This window comes from Schistocerca americana, chromosome 8 (assembly GCF_021461395.2).
Source record: "Schistocerca americana isolate TAMUIC-IGC-003095 chromosome 8, iqSchAmer2.1, whole genome shotgun sequence".
Taxonomy (NCBI): domain Eukaryota; kingdom Metazoa; phylum Arthropoda; class Insecta; order Orthoptera; family Acrididae; genus Schistocerca; species Schistocerca americana.
Genome location: NC_060126.1, coordinates 134,591,377 through 134,608,472, shown reverse-complemented (window position 1 = coordinate 134,608,472; position 17,096 = coordinate 134,591,377). Strand labels below are relative to the sequence as shown.

Genomic DNA, 17,096 nt, shown 5'->3' with positions numbered 1-17,096 from the left:
GGTGATCGAATATGTCCGAGACGAGCCGTGGGTGGTACACTTCTAAATGGAAAAAATGTGACTAAATATTGACCCTGTATAATAAGCTATGGAAAAAGACGAAGTAGAAGCAGAAGCAGCAACAGAAATAGTAATACTAGTAGTAGTAGAAGAAGAAGAAGAAGAAGAATAAGAAGTAACAGTAGCAGTAGTGGCGGAAGTTAAAAACAATAAGAAAGAATTTCGGTCGAGAAAGCAGAAATTGGTCCACAAAATTTACGATACACGTCAGTCGTCCTGCGCTACCACATACGGCCTAAACGTAAAAAAGCTACTGGCACGCAGCTGCCGCTTTATGCAGTGCAGGAATAAACGAATATGCCGTCAGTCCTATACCTGCAACGTAAAATGACCAATAAGCAATCAAACGCAAATGAGTCTGCCCGATTACTCGTCAGACGCGATATGCAGCTACGAGCTGTGTTCTGTATGTGCTCATTTCGTGGAAAGCAATTTCACGAGCTCTCTGCGAACTAGTACTAAAATCACAGTTCGCTACTTGCTCTGCGACTGTAAACACGACCATATGTCGTAATACACCCCTAGGACTTCACAATTAAACAAGCGACATCCGAAACTTGTATTTCATCAGTTTGTTGCACACAAAAGTGGATCTGGTGATGATGATCCAATTTGTTGTTTTACTGTGGATGATAGTATCCTCCCTCACATCAACTAATTCTGAATCACCTGTGAACGTTAGTTTCAGTTATTAATATTGCTTTCCTTGCAGTTTTACTTGAACGATTATGTTTTTATTCGCAGTTAAACCTTTGCAGGCTTACGCATTTCGCAATCGTCGTAATATCAACTTGTCTTATTTTTGTGACATTAGTAGTATTATTCATCGAATAGTATTAAGTGCATTAGGTTGCAGGTTCGCCCTCAGTTGAGAAAAAAGTAACTGTCGAAAGGAAGATGTATTTGTAAACAGTTCCAATTGTAAAAATTGTTTACGTTCGTTATCAGGACAAGCAAAGCTAATGTTTAAGCACTGACTGATTAGGGGGGGGAAAGGTCGTTATCTTCTGCTGAAGTATTAGTGGCAGTAAAATGAAAACGATACAAATGGAAAAAAGTAAGAAACTGTTTATTACATAAAAAGTAATCGCTGAAACTAACAATATGAAACTATTAATATATTTCCGGAATGAGATTTTCACTCTGCAGCGGAGTGTGCGCTAATATGAAACTTCCTAGCAGATTAAAACTGTGTGCCGGACTGAGACTCGAACTCGGGACTTTTGCCTTTCGCGGGAAATTACTCTACCAACTGTGCTACCCAAGCACGACTCACACCCCGTCCACACAGCTTTACTTCTGCCAATACCTCGCCCCCTACCTTCCAAACTTTACAGAATCTCTTCTGCGAACCTTGCAGAACTAGCACTCCTGAAAGAAAGGATATTGCGGAGACGTGGATTAGCCACAGCCTAGGGGTTGTTTCCAGAATGAGATTTTCACTCTGCAACGGAGTGTGCAGAGGTCATCGGTCCCTAGACTTACACACTATTTAAACTAATTTAAACTAACTTATACCAAGAACAACACACACAGCAATGCCCGAGGGAGGACTCGAATCTCCGGCGGGATTGTGTTCCCAGATCCTGTGTCAGTTGTGCAGTGCAAATCATTTATCTATAATAGTTGCTCCATATTTGATTGCCTTCCCTGGAGCGAACGGTTCGTTAGTTAGAAGCACAGAGCGGCGCCCAGCAGGAATACGTGTAGATTGGCTGCGGCTGGACCGCTGCGCCATGGTGATCTCGGTCTATTAACGGAGGGTCTCTTACAGAGCAAGCCCCATTGTTATTCAGCTCGGGTCCTTAATAGAGTCAATCGGTTTGTCGTCTGGAGTCCCTTCTGCAACGGTCAATCACTTCACAATGCGCTATGCCGAAAGCCAGCGCCTAGGTATATTTTTATCAGTAAACTGCTGAAGTATTCGTGACGAAGTTCCAGAATTTACTGCCCTCCAGGAATTTTCTCGGGCTCAGATTATTCTTGGGACTGAAAGTTGACGGAAACCCGGAGCCGAATAGCTTTGAGATATTTAGCGAGTCGTCGAACGTACATCGGGAAGACAGACTGTAGGACGAACAGCGACGCTTCACCCCTCTACCACAATACTTCCTGCTTGCAGTGAGCTTCAGTTGAAGTCAGCTTGCTGTCTTGTGTGATCGTTGCCTCCTGTTACTTTCTGTGTGTTCTACTGCGCTTTTAAAAATGAAAATATCGTGAGTTCCCTGTGTGTCTCATCCTTTTTGGTTTTTTAAGTACGTATTGCCAAACTAACGAAGTGTATGCTGAAAACTAACGTCTGTTCTCTCTCTCTCTCTCTCTCTCTCTCTCTCTCTGTGGGTGTGCGTGTGAAAGAGAGAGGTAGGGAGGGGTTGTTGGTAGTTAATAAGTGTGAGTTGTAGAGAGTTGAATGTAATAGCTGTCAAGGAGCGGTTGAAACCTTATGTGATCGGCTGATGTTTGTTTAAATGTTCTGTGGAGGCATTCGTGGATAAGTGAGTGGAAAAGTGTTGGGTGGTATTATAATTATTAATATTATTATTACAATAATCCTCTTTTGGAGTGGTATGCTATTATTTTATCTGTTTGTGTAAACAATGAATTTTTCGACTTGTGTACTTGATCATTCACAGAGTTTTCTTTTCTGCTTCGGTTTTCGTATGTGTTAATTTTCTTGCAGGGTAAGGAGATATTTTTTATTGTTGATTCTAATTACGGCCATATCTTCTTCTCTACTGGTGCAGCAAAGAAGGGTAGTTTTTATTTGCAAAACAAATATTTCTTAGAATTTCATTTGCATATCGTATTCACCTAATTTCAATAACAAGAAATTTTCCCGCTTGTTCAAAATTCGGCAACGTCATGAGAAAATGCATTTTCGTAAATTGTCCTTATATCGCCTTAATAATTTGCTGCCGCAGGTAAAACTAAATTCAAAACTTAGTGTAGCTCTTGCAGAACACATCGATAACCTTTTCTGTACGCATTAAGCGGATAGTTTACCTATTTGAACGAGTTGACTGAAATGTAAGATCACGCGTGTGTTTGTGCGTGACGTGGCAACTCTGTTCCATACCTCCACGTGTTCCTGCCGAAGCGTCAATCCCGAAGTAATTTTGGACAGTCTACGGACGCCGTAAGAGGCGTAAAAGTGTTCCTTGCAATTGACAAAAATATTGCCTCTACTGACGTTGAAATTGAGCGTGACGATGAAGTTATCTGATCGCGTATAAAAGGTGCATGTGAACCCAAGTTACTTGCTGGATGTTTTTATCGGCCACCCAATTCCGCTGTGACAGTTCTTGAATCGTCCGAAGGAAGTCTGTCAGCAGCGCCTAAATACCGAGATCATCCAGTATTAGTTGTAGCTGACTTTAGCCAACTTAGCATAGAATGCGATGTCCATGGATTCATTGCGGGGTGCATAGACAGACAGTCGTGCGAAGTACTTTTGAACACGTTTTCTGGAAACTGTCTTGAGCAGGTAGCTCAATAGCCTACGCGCAATAGATATATCTTAGACACACGTTTGGTGTGTAAAATGTGAATTTCTGTAAAGACTCGAAATGAGCATTTGCCTTTTCTTTTGACTTCGATATTGAAGCCAAAATTGTTTCCCTGGAGATGGGTAAAGGTGAAACACTGTGCATACTCGGCAAGTGGACGGTGGTGCCAATCACCCTCTGGACATCCTGTATTAGGTTTTTGGTGATTTCTCCAAATAGTTAAAAGCGAATACTGGGATGGTTCGTCCGAAAGGGGCTCGTTCGATTTCCTTCCTCACCTTTCTCCAAAACAATCTTGTGTTCCGTCTCCAGTCATCGACGCGACTTAAGAACCTCATGTTCCTACCGTCTGTGTTCACTGAAACCCACATATGGCGTTTGTGCCTAGTATTCCGTCGACGCCAGCATGATTACAGACGAAGCAGTATTTGTGCTGGATAAGGGTAGGCTCTCCCTGACGTCTGCCATTTCCTGCTCATCTGAAAACGTACTGATAGTATATGTACTACGAAGTACGACAATCTTCAACTTTTTCCCCCCAGAGTGTGATGGTGAGACCGACCATAGACTCCGGCCGTTGCTGCGGCGCCTTACCATTTTTCTTCTTTCCAGCCGCCAACTAAATTGACATTTCTTGTTAGATTAAAAACGTAATTTCACCTTTCTTTTTTTTTTCACTAGCCTCCGGCGCAAAGGCAGGAGCGAGATTGCGCTGCATACGCCGCCGGTATTGGGTTTAACACAAAATGAAGCTGCCAACCGACGTAATTAGACAGGCACAGTCGTAGTACGAAGGGATAATTTCAATCAAGCCACGCTCTGGAAAATCTTAAGGGCGACAAAGTCAAATTAGCGAGATGAAAGGCCCAGCGTCCTACATCTTAATACACGGAGATAGGCACGCCTCGGTTTTCGTTGCTTTCAGTCTCCACTGAGATACACTGCTATCTACCGTGAGTGCTCGATTTTTGCGGAACCAGGCCAAACCACTTCTGCTCATTTCGCTGCATTTAAGTCCTTTTTTTGTGTGCGCTTGGTTCTCATTCAGTGTTGCCAGCATCAGTACGTGTGATGATTAAAATACGTATGTCAGCACGTAGTAAGCGATAGATTATACTGGCGCATCAGTAATATAGCAAATACAATTTTTTGAGTTGTTCAGGAAAAGGGTAAAGAATAATACCAATACACCACTTTTTCTGATCATATGACGAATTCATTAAGGTAATATAGTAAAACAAGATTTAATTGATAAATTGATATGAGTTGCTCCACAAAATGTAGTGAATTAAAACTGACATCCAGATGGCGCCAAGCTGGGCGTCAAAAATGTAATAAATTCAAATTTGAGAAATCATAAATAAGGTTGCCCCCTGCTGGACGCAAAAAGTGTAATAAATTCAAACTGACTGACTAATTGAATTGCTAATGGCCCCAAACTGGACATTAAAATGTAGTAAATTGAAATGAGACTGATATTCAAGTAGTCTCTCGCTGGTCGCCAAAAGGCAGTGAATTCAAATGTGATACAGGGACAGTCTATTCAAAGGGCATAGAAACTAATATGCAAATGATGTCGAAGTGAAGACATTAATTGAAGGGTTAATACTTGGAAACATTTACGTGTTTTATTGGATCAACAATACAAATATAAAATCACAGCTGATTTGAGTTAGTAGCTGCGTAAGTAGGGCAGGAATGGACCATTTCATCTCCTCATTCAACAGTCACTATTACATGTAGACATGATCTAGGCATGACGCATCTATCGGCCCTCGTCGTTTCTGTGGCTGCAGCAAGACAGCAGGAAGCTTTAATCTTCCATGTTCTGTAGCTTGGAGGCGATGCCCTGGGCAACTTCGGTTCTAGGCGCTACAGTCTGGAACCGCGCGACTGCTACGGTCGCAGGTTCGAAACCTGCCTCGGGCATGGATGTTTGTGGTGTCCTTAGGTTAGTTAGGTTTAAGTAGTTCTAATTCTAGGGGACTGATGACCTCAGAAGTTAAGTCCCATAGTGCTCAGAGCCATTTGAACCATTTTGAACCTGGGCAGCTAAACTCGTTTCTTTTTCTGTACCGGGTGTCCTACTCCCTCACGTATAGCGTGGCGTTATACTCCAATGTTTGGCGTCTATTGTCTGCGGATATTATCTCGGAGAGGTAGTGTGAGCAAATAGTTGGAGGCTGAGATCAGGCTGGGAAGTGCAGTCGGACGCTAGAAGACTTGAACTTTGGACCGTAAGGAAGGCTCATTAGACAAGGAACGGACGAAAATGTGTACGTCACATTATGTTCCAGTGATAATAAACATCGTTATGAACGCAGGGATATGATTCAGAATCTGAAGATTGAGTCAACAGAAGGAAAACTCACTGCCCCTGTCCTCCTATCAGATTCCTGTCTGATCGCTGTTGATTTCTCTCTGACTGACTGCTCTCGTAGTTTTCTGTCTCCTCCACTCTGGCAATTTTGTTAAATCTCTCCCTCCCTTCTCATTGTCCTCTATGGTGCTGAATTTCCTATCCAATTAACGATCGACACTGCATGAAGACATTTTCCAGTCTGCACTGCCCAAAAATTCCCGGTTAAGCAGCAACAAGCATACAACCTAAGAACTCACTCATTCAGACGCTTCCCAATGATGGCTGTCGGAACTGTAGAAAGATGTGCAGCACTGTGACTTGCTTCAAAGTGTTTGTCTGCCTTCCTGAGTTGTCATGAAAGCAACGATCCAATAACAAACAATTCCTTGTTTGTAACGGGAATGCATATTATTTGCTCAAGTGCCCCAGGTATTTGAGACTTGGTGACACCTCTGTTGCTGTCCAGCAAGCTTTAAATGGGGCAACCATCTCCGAACGAAGAAAACACTTTACTGATGCCATAAGTCTCGGCCGTTTGGTAAAGTCTCACCTACAGGTATCGGCTTTAGGTTTTCCTGTCTGTCCCCAGTGCCTTGCGGTGGAGTATTACAGTAACGTCTAAGAATACGTATATTCACGCATACGAAGTTGACAATCGGCACGATGGCTGATGGGACCGACGGCAAAGGTATTTCTCGTTTAGAGTCGGTCCCATCAGCCACCGCGCCGAGTGTCAACTTTATTTGCGCGTATAGTAGATATAACAGTACAGCCCAACAACACACAGGATGGCGCAGAAGAATAGGAAGATGAATGGAATGAGGATACAGTCCCTGAACCAGACTTTTGTCGTCAACGGCGGCCTTGCAAGTCACGTGGTGGTGATCTTTTTCTGCAAGGTCTAAGCTTTTTGATACCTGATGAGCACAATGCTATGAGATGTAAGTAGCGTATGAAACTTTTCGGCCTTTACTTCAAAGTAGGCGATTCTGCCGTGTCTCGAGTGGGGCACGAAATGGGCGAAATACATGAAAATCCTGATTTTTACAACATAGTTTTGAAACTACTTTTCATTTGTTTATTGTGTTTAGAGTAACCAGTTAAAAGAAATGAAGACAGAATTCTGTAGCCCTGTCAGTCGCCTTCATTTGCAAGGCTGTAAACAAAACGAGCTGTTAGCAATTTGAAAAAAAAAGTGGTTCAAATGGCTCTGAGCACTATGGGACTTAACATCTGAGGTCATTAGTCCCCTACAACTTAGAACTACTTAAACCTAACTAACCTAAGGACGTCACACACATCCATGCCCGAGGCGGGATTCGAACCTGCAACCGTAGCGGTCACGCGGTTCCAGATTGAAACGCCTAGAACCGCACGGCCACACCGGCCGGCAGCAATTTTAACTTCTGTATTATCTCTTGATGTTAATGGCGTAAGACTAGATACAGCGAGAGAACAATATGCTCTTTTTACCTCGCTGGCTGTGATCGTATACGCGTCTTGTAAACTGTTATCATATTTTCAGCTGGATAAAACGGTCTCATCGATCGCCCTGGCAAAGTTGGCGATGAAAATATCGAGTACTCTATTCGAGGCGATGTGACTTCGCCCTAGACAACATACTGTCCCTGAATTTCGCTGCGACGAATAAAGTTCTCATATGTTGAGTTCTCGTGTAACGCTGTTACTTTACGAGTCAGAATTATATAGGAGTGCTGTTGCTCATCCATTAGTCTGAAAGGCAAATATTGGGAAAAAATCAAATGATTCCATCAACCAACTCGTCATTTTTTAAACTTTACGTGACTCGTGGAATCTCCTGATTATGTGTAGGCATATCTGTGTCATTTTGCCCGAGTTGGCAGACAGAAAGGCTGGCACGAAATATTGAAAACAGACAAGAGCGTATGTTTGCTTTAAAAGGAGTGAAGGAAGGGAGGGGGAGGTTGCGGAGCGGGTGTGGAGTGGGAGGAAGCGGGTGTGTGGTGGGGAATGGAGTGTGTAGAGGGAAGAGTCGAAGAGTCGTAGTTCCATCAAGTTAATGATTTCTCTCGACTGGCTGACGCTGCCTGTTCCAAGAATGTTTCTGTTAGCTTCCCTGTAGAGTACCGGTACTCTAAAGCAATCGTGTTAATGACGTTACTGCCAACAGTCGAGAACGCAATATTTGCGATAGATGTTTTTACCGTATATCAGCAAAGCATGAACTAGTCTGTAAATAAAGTGAGTTACCCAGCAATTAAAATCTCCATGTTATTGACCCTGTTAGCCGTTGCGTAACAACTAGTCCATATCCTTTTACTCTTTATTCAATATGTTTTATTTCGTTTTTCGTTTTTGCCTGTAATCGTGAACTTCCAGTTTATTCTTGTTATTTGGATCCCTCATTCTCTATATCTACCGCGCCGCGCGAAGTGGCAACGTGGTTAGAGCCGCCATGTCACGGACTGCACGGTCCCTCCCACCGGAGGTTCGACTCCTCGCTCAGGCATGTGTGTGTGTGTGTGTGTGTGTGTGTGTGTGTGTGTGTGTGTGTGTGTTGTTCTTAGGACCGATGACCTCAGCAGTTTGGTCCGTTAGGAATTCACACACATTTGAACATTTTTATATCTACCGAAAGTCCTTTCGTTGAGATTATAAAAATAGTCATGTTCTAGTCTCTCACGAAAACTTGGAACAACATTTCCAAAACTAATTCCGAAATTGTCACCGTTCAGTTTTTTGTTCCTGAGGGCAATGTTAACAAATCAATGTTACAATTGGTAAACGACACGAATGGGCATGAACTTTCAATACTGCATTTTTGGCTTCGTTTCTCCCCCACGTTTCCAATATATTTTTGTTCAGCGTTACCTTAAAATCACTAAGAAACGTGATTCGTTTCAAACATTTCTAAGATCCTTCAGCTCACCGATTCGGGTATTCTTTATGCAAATTTGCAGTATCCGTATTTCTTATCTATTTCGGATTTTCACAGTCAGGTCTTATTTGACTTCCATTGTTAGAAAAAAATCCTCATTAGTAGTAGTCTTTGTATTCAACCACTCGACGTCCAGTTTCTTTCACACCACCGTCAATGACAAAATATAAGTTTTTCCGGTATCAGAAAGAACAATCTGTGGTAATAGTTTATATTTTCAGTGGTCTCTAACGTCTCTGGTATGTCAGAGTTCTATTAAAAGTAATGATGTTTTCAGTATAAAACTATGTTTTTGTGAGTAAATGAGCATACTTTTCTCTTTCTAAACTCTTGTCTCATCTTACTAACAAAAAGGTTCTTTACAAATTCTTAACTAATTTTAAAAATATACAATTTATTCGCAATTGTGAAATCTTGCTCACATTAACTGTATTAGATGTGAAGATATTACGTACTGATGACACATGAAACTTTGTGCTAGGTCGAGCCTCGAAACCGGATTTCTCGCTTGTTGCGAGCGGTTGCTGTAGCCATTTGGCTATCCGATCCACGCTTCTCAAGGGGTTAAGGCGACCGCTCTCAACAAGTCGGAAATCCGGCTTCGAGTTCCGTCCCGGCTCAGATTTTCATGTGTCACAAATAAGTACTATCTTCATACCTCTTGCAACTAATGTCAGAAGGGCTCTGCAATTGCGAATGAATTTAATAAATGTAGCACAGCTGTTTCCTAAGACACTGCTAAAAATAGGAAAAAAATTTTAAGGAACTTTTTCTTTTGATAATCCGCTACGAATACTTTAGCTATCCTCTGGTTTTCACATTTTAATTCCTATTCTTACAAAAAGAAAACTGGTGCTGGAATCCACGTCCTATGATGAGAGGACTTTTTTTTCTCTTTCCCATTGGTTTATCACATCTAAGGAATTGCACTTTGTAACCAATGCTATGTTTTTTAATAGCCCATGCAAACGAGGTCTGTATTACAGATGTGGGTTACTTTACATTTAGTGGTGTGTAATGTTCATCATGTATCGCACAATCGAAGTAGTCTTCTTCTTTCTGTACTAATTCATTGCAATGCTTCTCATTTTCCCTTTCGTCTCTTTTGCAACGACTATATCAATGGATGCTTGAGGGATGTCCTCTTTGTAAAGTGAGCAATCAACAAACAATGAGTTAGACGTGTCGACACACACAAAGAGAATGAGAGAGAGAGACAGAGAGAACATTTTATATTGTAAGTCATCAGACTGAGTAATAACCCGGCTGCTACAAGTCTTCAGCTAGTGATTCATCTGCGGTGAGCACACTGGCATTCATGTCAAATACTACTATTTCCTTTCTCTCCCCTCGCCCACTGCCACCAATCCCCCCAACCCCCACTCCCTCCCACACTCACCCACGCTGTCAACATGTTTCTATGTCTTGTTTTATCCTCATTGTCAGTTAATAGTTACAATGATGTAAAAGGTATAAAGTATACATTTCAATAATTCTTTTTCGTCTGATAAAATTCAAAACATGGAAAACCAACATCCAAAAGCAGATTTGCTTTCCATAATAATGGGATTCTATTTTCATTATTCGATTGCCGATCCACATAAATCCGTAATAAACAAAAAAATAAACGCATTGACTTACTTGGCACAACAGGAGTGGCTCCATCTGCTAGTTCAAAACCAAACACATGTATCTCCGTGCCAAGGAGAGGTAGGGGTTATGGCAGCGTTGCAAAACACGAGGCAAACCGTGTACTCAGTTGCAACTTAGTTTCTTCCTATACTTTCCTGTCTCCTTCTTGCCACTATTTCTTCTCCATCGGCCTCCTTCCTCCCCTTTTCTTCTTCTCTTTCTCAGTTGTCCTCCTCTCCCAAAACTGCGTCAACACCACAAAAACGACATTTAGTGCACGCGTCCCTGCTGCCATAACCCACGTCGCTGCCCAAGACATTCGTGAGGACGACGGTTCATTTCTATTTTGTGATAAGTTCTTACGGGACCAAACTGCTGAGGTCATCGGTCTCTAGACTTGCACACCACTAACTTACACTAGGGACAACACACATCCGTGCCCGAGGGAGGACTCGTACCTCCGACGGGGGAAGCCGAACCCTTCAAATAATGGTTCAAATGGCTCTAAGCGCTATGGCACTTAACATCTGAGGTCATAAGTCCCCTAGACTTAGAACTACTTAAACCTAACTAACCTAAGGACATCACACACATCCATGCCCGAGGCAGGATTCGAACCTGCGATAGTTGCAGCCGCGTCGTTCCGGAATGAAGCGCCTAGAACCGCTCTACCACAGCGGCCGGCTGCGCGAACCGTGACAAGACGCCATACACCGCGCGGCTACCCCGCACGGCGACGACGGTTCAAACTCGCGTCCGGCCATCCGGCCATTCTGATTTAGGTTTTCCGTGATTTCCCCAAATCGCATCAGGCAGATGCCGGGATGGTTCCTTTGAAAGGGCATAGCCGACTTCCTTCCCCATCCTCCCCTAATCCGATGAGACCTATGACCTCGCCGTTTGGTCCCCTCCGCCAAATCAGTGACCCATCCAACAAACTGCCCGAGCGCTCTCCCGACAACTGGTTCAACATGCTCGCACACGCTGACTTTCACTTGGCGCTCCCTCCGTCGACGAAACCGTCTTGCGAAAGCAAGCTAAGCTGCGGTTCCTAGCTGCTCGGCCCACAATCAAACGGGGGGAACTGGCACAGCTAATGACCAAGCCCCCGATGCCCCGGTAGTTAGCACAGAGCAAGGTCCCTGCAATTAGCCCTTGTGACGTCACGGTAGCTGCGGCTGACGTCATCACCGGAGCGTTTCGCCAAATTACGGCCGGAACCCGCGACTGATTCGGCTGGACACAGCCGTCAGGGCGTCTCAGCCCTTGAGTCAGCCTCCGAACACGTCTACGCTACGTCTAGCACCCAAGATTTCAGCAGCGTTCTAATATTTCTCGGAAGTTTAAAAGCTATGTATTCACCAAGAAATGCAGCGTATGTGTCAGAAGCACTTTGGCGGGGGTGACGCATACACACGCGGTCTTTCAAAAAGATTCATTCGATTTCGTCTTCTACGTGAGGGTATTTTAATATGCTCGTCCAGAATAAAACTTTCGCGTGATGGAGAGGAAATTAGTATAGTAGCCGTCGGCTTTGACCAGCGACGTAGTGAACATGTGCCGAATGACTTGAACAACATGGTGACTATGACTCCATTTTTGAAAACGTACATAAGATAGACAGTTTTGATTAAGAAAATTTACTACAAATCGAAGAAATATTTCGAATTACAACTGTTGTAATCAGCAACGTGTTAATAAAAGAAATATTTCTCTGAAAGCTATCGAACCGAGAGCTCTACAGCTGTAATGCAGACCACGATACACATTACGAATTTAAATGAAATATTTGTGGTAAATACTGAATGTAGTATTGTATAAGCTCAAGTGGAGACTGCTGTTACGTAATAACGAATACATACATCTGTGAGGAGTAAATTGAAACAGTTATGACAGTGTCGTCAAAAACCACTACCTACGCAGAACCACGATACACCGTAAAAAGAAAATACTCCTTAGCAGTGTATCTGCAGTTTGGTCCCTTTGATCCTTAAACCAACCAACCTTAGCAGTGTAGCTCACGTGAAGACTGCAGTGCCTAAGATCAGGTACAAAATGAACCTTACAAAATATTATTTCATACAAATCACATAACCAATGGTCCTTTATATACTAAGATGGTATCTTAGTATACATATAGTTGAGGCTAACCGGCCACTTGACCATCTTCTTCTTCTGTGCAGATGCACAAACAGTGCCCGAACTCTTACGGGAATCGGAAACCCGTCGAGAATAACGCGTGTAATGGGCGGGGAGCACTACGACTGTAGTGCGGGACAATAAGTTGAGAATGTGGGTTTCGCGGAAGGCGTGCCAGAGATAAATCGCTGCAGTCGCGCTATCCTCTGTGTCCTCGGTGGCTCGCCGGCACGGTAGCTCAGCGTGTTCGGTCAGAGCGCCGGTTGGCCTCTGTAATAAAAAAACTGAGTGGAAGTATCAACAAACGGACTTGAACGGATGTCATTGTGTCGTCCGCAACGACCAAACACATCGATCAACAACGAACAAAATGCAAAAAAAAAAAAAAAAAAAAAAAGGAATAGAGCGTTTGCCATGTAAGCAGGAGATCCCGGGTTCGAGTCCCGGTCGGGGTACACATTTTCATCTGTCCCCATTGACTTATGTCCACGTCTGCTGTAAGCGACTAAGGGTTTTCATTTAATTGTAATTGAATTGTCATTTTCCTAGAAAGCACGTTGCACTTGGATACAGTCGGTTCAGTACGCAACTAAAAGAAACTGGAATGCATCTAATCAGGACAGCTCAAAACCATCTCACACAAACACTGTTATGCAGATAAGATTATTACAATTGTAGGATATTCAGAAATACTTACCAATAGCAGCACAGTGTTTCCACATAGCGTATACTATTTTTTTGTTGCGGGACGCGATCGTCTTTCGTTTCCACAACCACAAAAAGTCACATCCTGCAACGTCAAAACTAAATACACGAGGTGTAAATGTGTGTACACAATTTGAAAATGAAAATATATTCATCGTCAGCGAAGGTGCGGTGTACTGAAATCGAACATCTACGTGTAGAATTACATTAGAAATTAAGTAGAAAATAAAAAATCGTGATTAATAATTGTAATTTAATACTGTTTCATAGGAGTAATTCAAAACATGAGAATTGTTTACGATCTTGGCAAAACAGACTTACAAGGAAAACCGCACTGTTACTTTGAAATAAATTGAAACGTGTATACAGTTTTACTATCGTCGCGTAACATGTCGAAAAACTATTGAACGCATTGGAATAGTTTTTTATTATTGATTACCAAAAACCACGTTCGACAACGGATCTTTCCGTAATTGAGAACCGCTTTTTGTTCGCTGTGCATTAAGTTTGCAGAAAGGCTTTTTTTTTTATTTTCTCACTATTAAACTCGTAACAGACATAAGGTATTAACTTCAAAGAAACGTCCTAGACAAACCTCCATGAGATGTTATTTAATACTTCTTTATTTACTACCGCTTTCAAACTTGAGATCAGGTACCTTATAATCATTTACAACAGCTTCCTCGACGTTACTAAAACCGTACTGTCAAATAGCCTATGAACGATCCTACGTCACTGCTGGCATTAGAGGAAGAAGTCATTTGGTGCCACGTTAGCAAAGTATAGAGTTTAAGGCAAAATCTGAAATCCCAAGAAGCAGCACGTGTGGCTATGTCCTGCCCGGGTTGAGCTATGGCTTTGTCAAGGAAAGACACCCCGTTGGACATTCGCACGACGTCTTAACATCCTCCCTTTAACTTGCAAGGAGATTTCGGTAGCATGCTCCCATTTAAGCTCTTATTTTCTTCTTCTTTTTCCGGGCTATATCTCGTATCTACATGTACATGACCACTCTCCAGTTTAAAATGAAAAGCTTGGTAGAGGGTAAATCGAACCACCTTCAACCTATTTCTCTATCGCTCCACTCTCGAATAGCAATTGAAAAAAACAAAGCCCAAAACCTTTGCGCGCGAGCTCTGTTTTCTCCTATTTTATTATAATGATCATTTAGTTGGTATTAACAAAATATTTTCCCTTTCGGAGGCTGAAATTTCGTTTTCCGGCAGCAACGAAAAACGCCGTAGTTTCTATCATTGCCATCCCGACGCACGTATCCCATCCGTGATACTCTCTTCCCTATTTCAATATAATTGGAAATGAGGTGCCCTTCTTTAACCTTTTCAGACTAGATATTTTTTCTGGAGGAAAGAAAATTTTTCTTTATATGGTAATGCCCTTAGATGATTTTTTAATGATTTTAGATGCAAGATTTATCCAAAAATATGTACCGATTTTCAAAATATACTTTGTACACTTGGCTTCATTTTATGGACTAAAATAATTAATTATGAAATATTTTCTATTGTAATAAATAGTAAAATGACCATTGAATAATTTTCCATGCAAAATAACAACATATCACTCAATTACACAGTGGAATATCCTGAACCAACCACATACATATTTTCCGATGGTCACGAACTGCTGTGCAGAGCTACATTGACTTGCTGATATTTTCATAGTGATGCCCAACAGTTGGTAGTACTTGTGCATAACGAAAAGACTGAACATCCACAAAACGTGTACCTCAGGTTTTCACTTCTGTTGCAGCTAAGACACTGTAGAAAGTAATGTACATGATTGTGGCCAGAGGGCATGAAAGGGTTAAACTTCCTCGATGTCCTCCGGGAATCCTGTCTGATGAGATTCCCACACCGTGCAGCAATACTCTGGCAGAGGGCGAACAAGTGTAGTGTGTGCAGTCTCTTTAGTAGGCCGGTTGCATCTTCTAATGTTCTGCCAACAAACTGCAGTTTTTGGTTCACTTTCGCGACGACGCTATCTATGTGATCGTTCCAATGAAGTTATTGGTATCTAGTTGAATTCAAAGCCTACAGATTTGTACGATTTATCGTGTAACCGATAATTTGCCGGATTCCTTTTGGTATTCATGTGGATGACGTCACGGCGTCGGCACCAAAAATATAGAATACCATAGAGAAGCAACATCACGACCTGAGTGAACAAACTGAACAAAAGAAGGGGCGTGGCATGTGACGCTCCGCAAGGACATTACGAAATCCAACTGTTAGCGTTTATTAACGATATTACCTCTGAGTATAGCACACTAACACATTATATATACCGGCTCTTGGCAATGTAAGTAACTTTCCTTTCAATATTGTAACCTCGGGTGGAAATCATTTGCAAGTAAAAGATACGACCTGTAAAATGCAGTTTAGGATCCGTCTTCGTGTATTTTAGTACACTTTTTGCTGCAGCTTTTGAAGAATAACAGTCATTGCAGACACGAACGTTCTACAGAATGACAGCTTTAATTTCGATTTTTGCATCATTCATATCACATTCAAAGCAAAAGCTGTGTTGCACTGAGCAGGGAGACACCACACCACGCGGCAGGTATATTACGATATAAGCCACGCAGGCAATAGATTATACAATGAACTTTTTGATTGATCGTTAGCTTATTCAAATGACAGCGAACATACTACCTTGTCTTTATCATGAATCATATTACGCTACTTATATGTAGTTACATATAGCGCCAAAGTTTTCAAAGTTATTTGGTAGACCAGACCCTTACATTTTGCGTACTTTATTTATGATATATATGAATAATTTCATCAAAACCCTTGGAAACTTGCCCATTATCAAATATATATTCCCTGAATTTACCTTTCTGTTATAGTTTTTATGACGAAAACTTTATTAAATATAATGTACGGTTAAAGTAGCGGTGAACGTAAACATTAGGCTTTGCTACAGGTCAGTCTCACCATAATCAACATATGGTGAAAAGGAGGTGGGGAAGATACAGGGGTAGGCAGGCGTCCAATATGTCAATTCAGCCCCTATCACTACCCCTTCACAAGGTTCAGTATTAAATTAATTTACACTTTGCACAGTATATCTTATCTACGCGATTATCGGAAATCACAGTTTAAAATATATGTGCTACCTGCTGTCGAACCAAACATTGAAACACGGCTATCCCTATATAAAATTGTACCAGGATGATTCACAGTGTAATTTGTTCTTTATACTTTGCATATAAAACAAAGACCTATCTGCTCACAGAGAATTACAGACCTTTCCACCTATAATCCATACATTCTGATATGAACACATACTTCATTTACCAGAATGAGATTTTCACTCTGCAGCGGAGTGTGCGCTGATATGATACTTCCTGGCAGATTAAAACTGAGTGCCCGACCGAGACTCGAACTCGGGACCTTTGCCTTTTGCGGGCAAGTGCTCTACCAATTGAGCTATCGAAGCAAGACTCACTCCTGGTACTCACAGCTTCTGCCAGTACCTCGTCTCCTACCTTCCAGGAAGTTTCATATCAGCGCACACTCCGCTGCAGAGTGAAAATCTCACTCTGGAAACATTCCCCAGGCTGTGGCTAAGCCATGTCTCCGCAATATCCTTTCTTTCAAGAGTGCTAGTTCTGCAAGGTTCGCAAGAGAGCTTCTGTAAAGTTTGGAAGGTAAGAGACGAAGTACTGGCAGAAGTAAAGCTGTGAGTACCGGGCGTGAGTCGTGCTTCGGTAGCTCAGTTGGTAGAGCACTTGCCCGCGAAAGGCAAA

The 17,096-nt window shown here is 42.2% G+C and overlaps 1 protein-coding gene and 1 non-coding gene across 2 annotated transcripts in view; one reads left to right on the top strand and one right to left on the bottom strand.

The window, feature by feature from the left end:
* The window catches only part of LOC124544796 (protein still life, isoforms C/SIF type 2-like), a 600,560-nt gene that overhangs the window by 188,222 nt on the left and 395,242 nt on the right, over positions 1–17,096 (top strand). The gene's annotated exons all lie outside the window — the stretch shown is intronic.
* Positions 16,713–16,787, bottom strand: Trnal-caa. The gene has a single exon. It is a non-coding gene; the product is annotated as a tRNA-Leu (tRNA).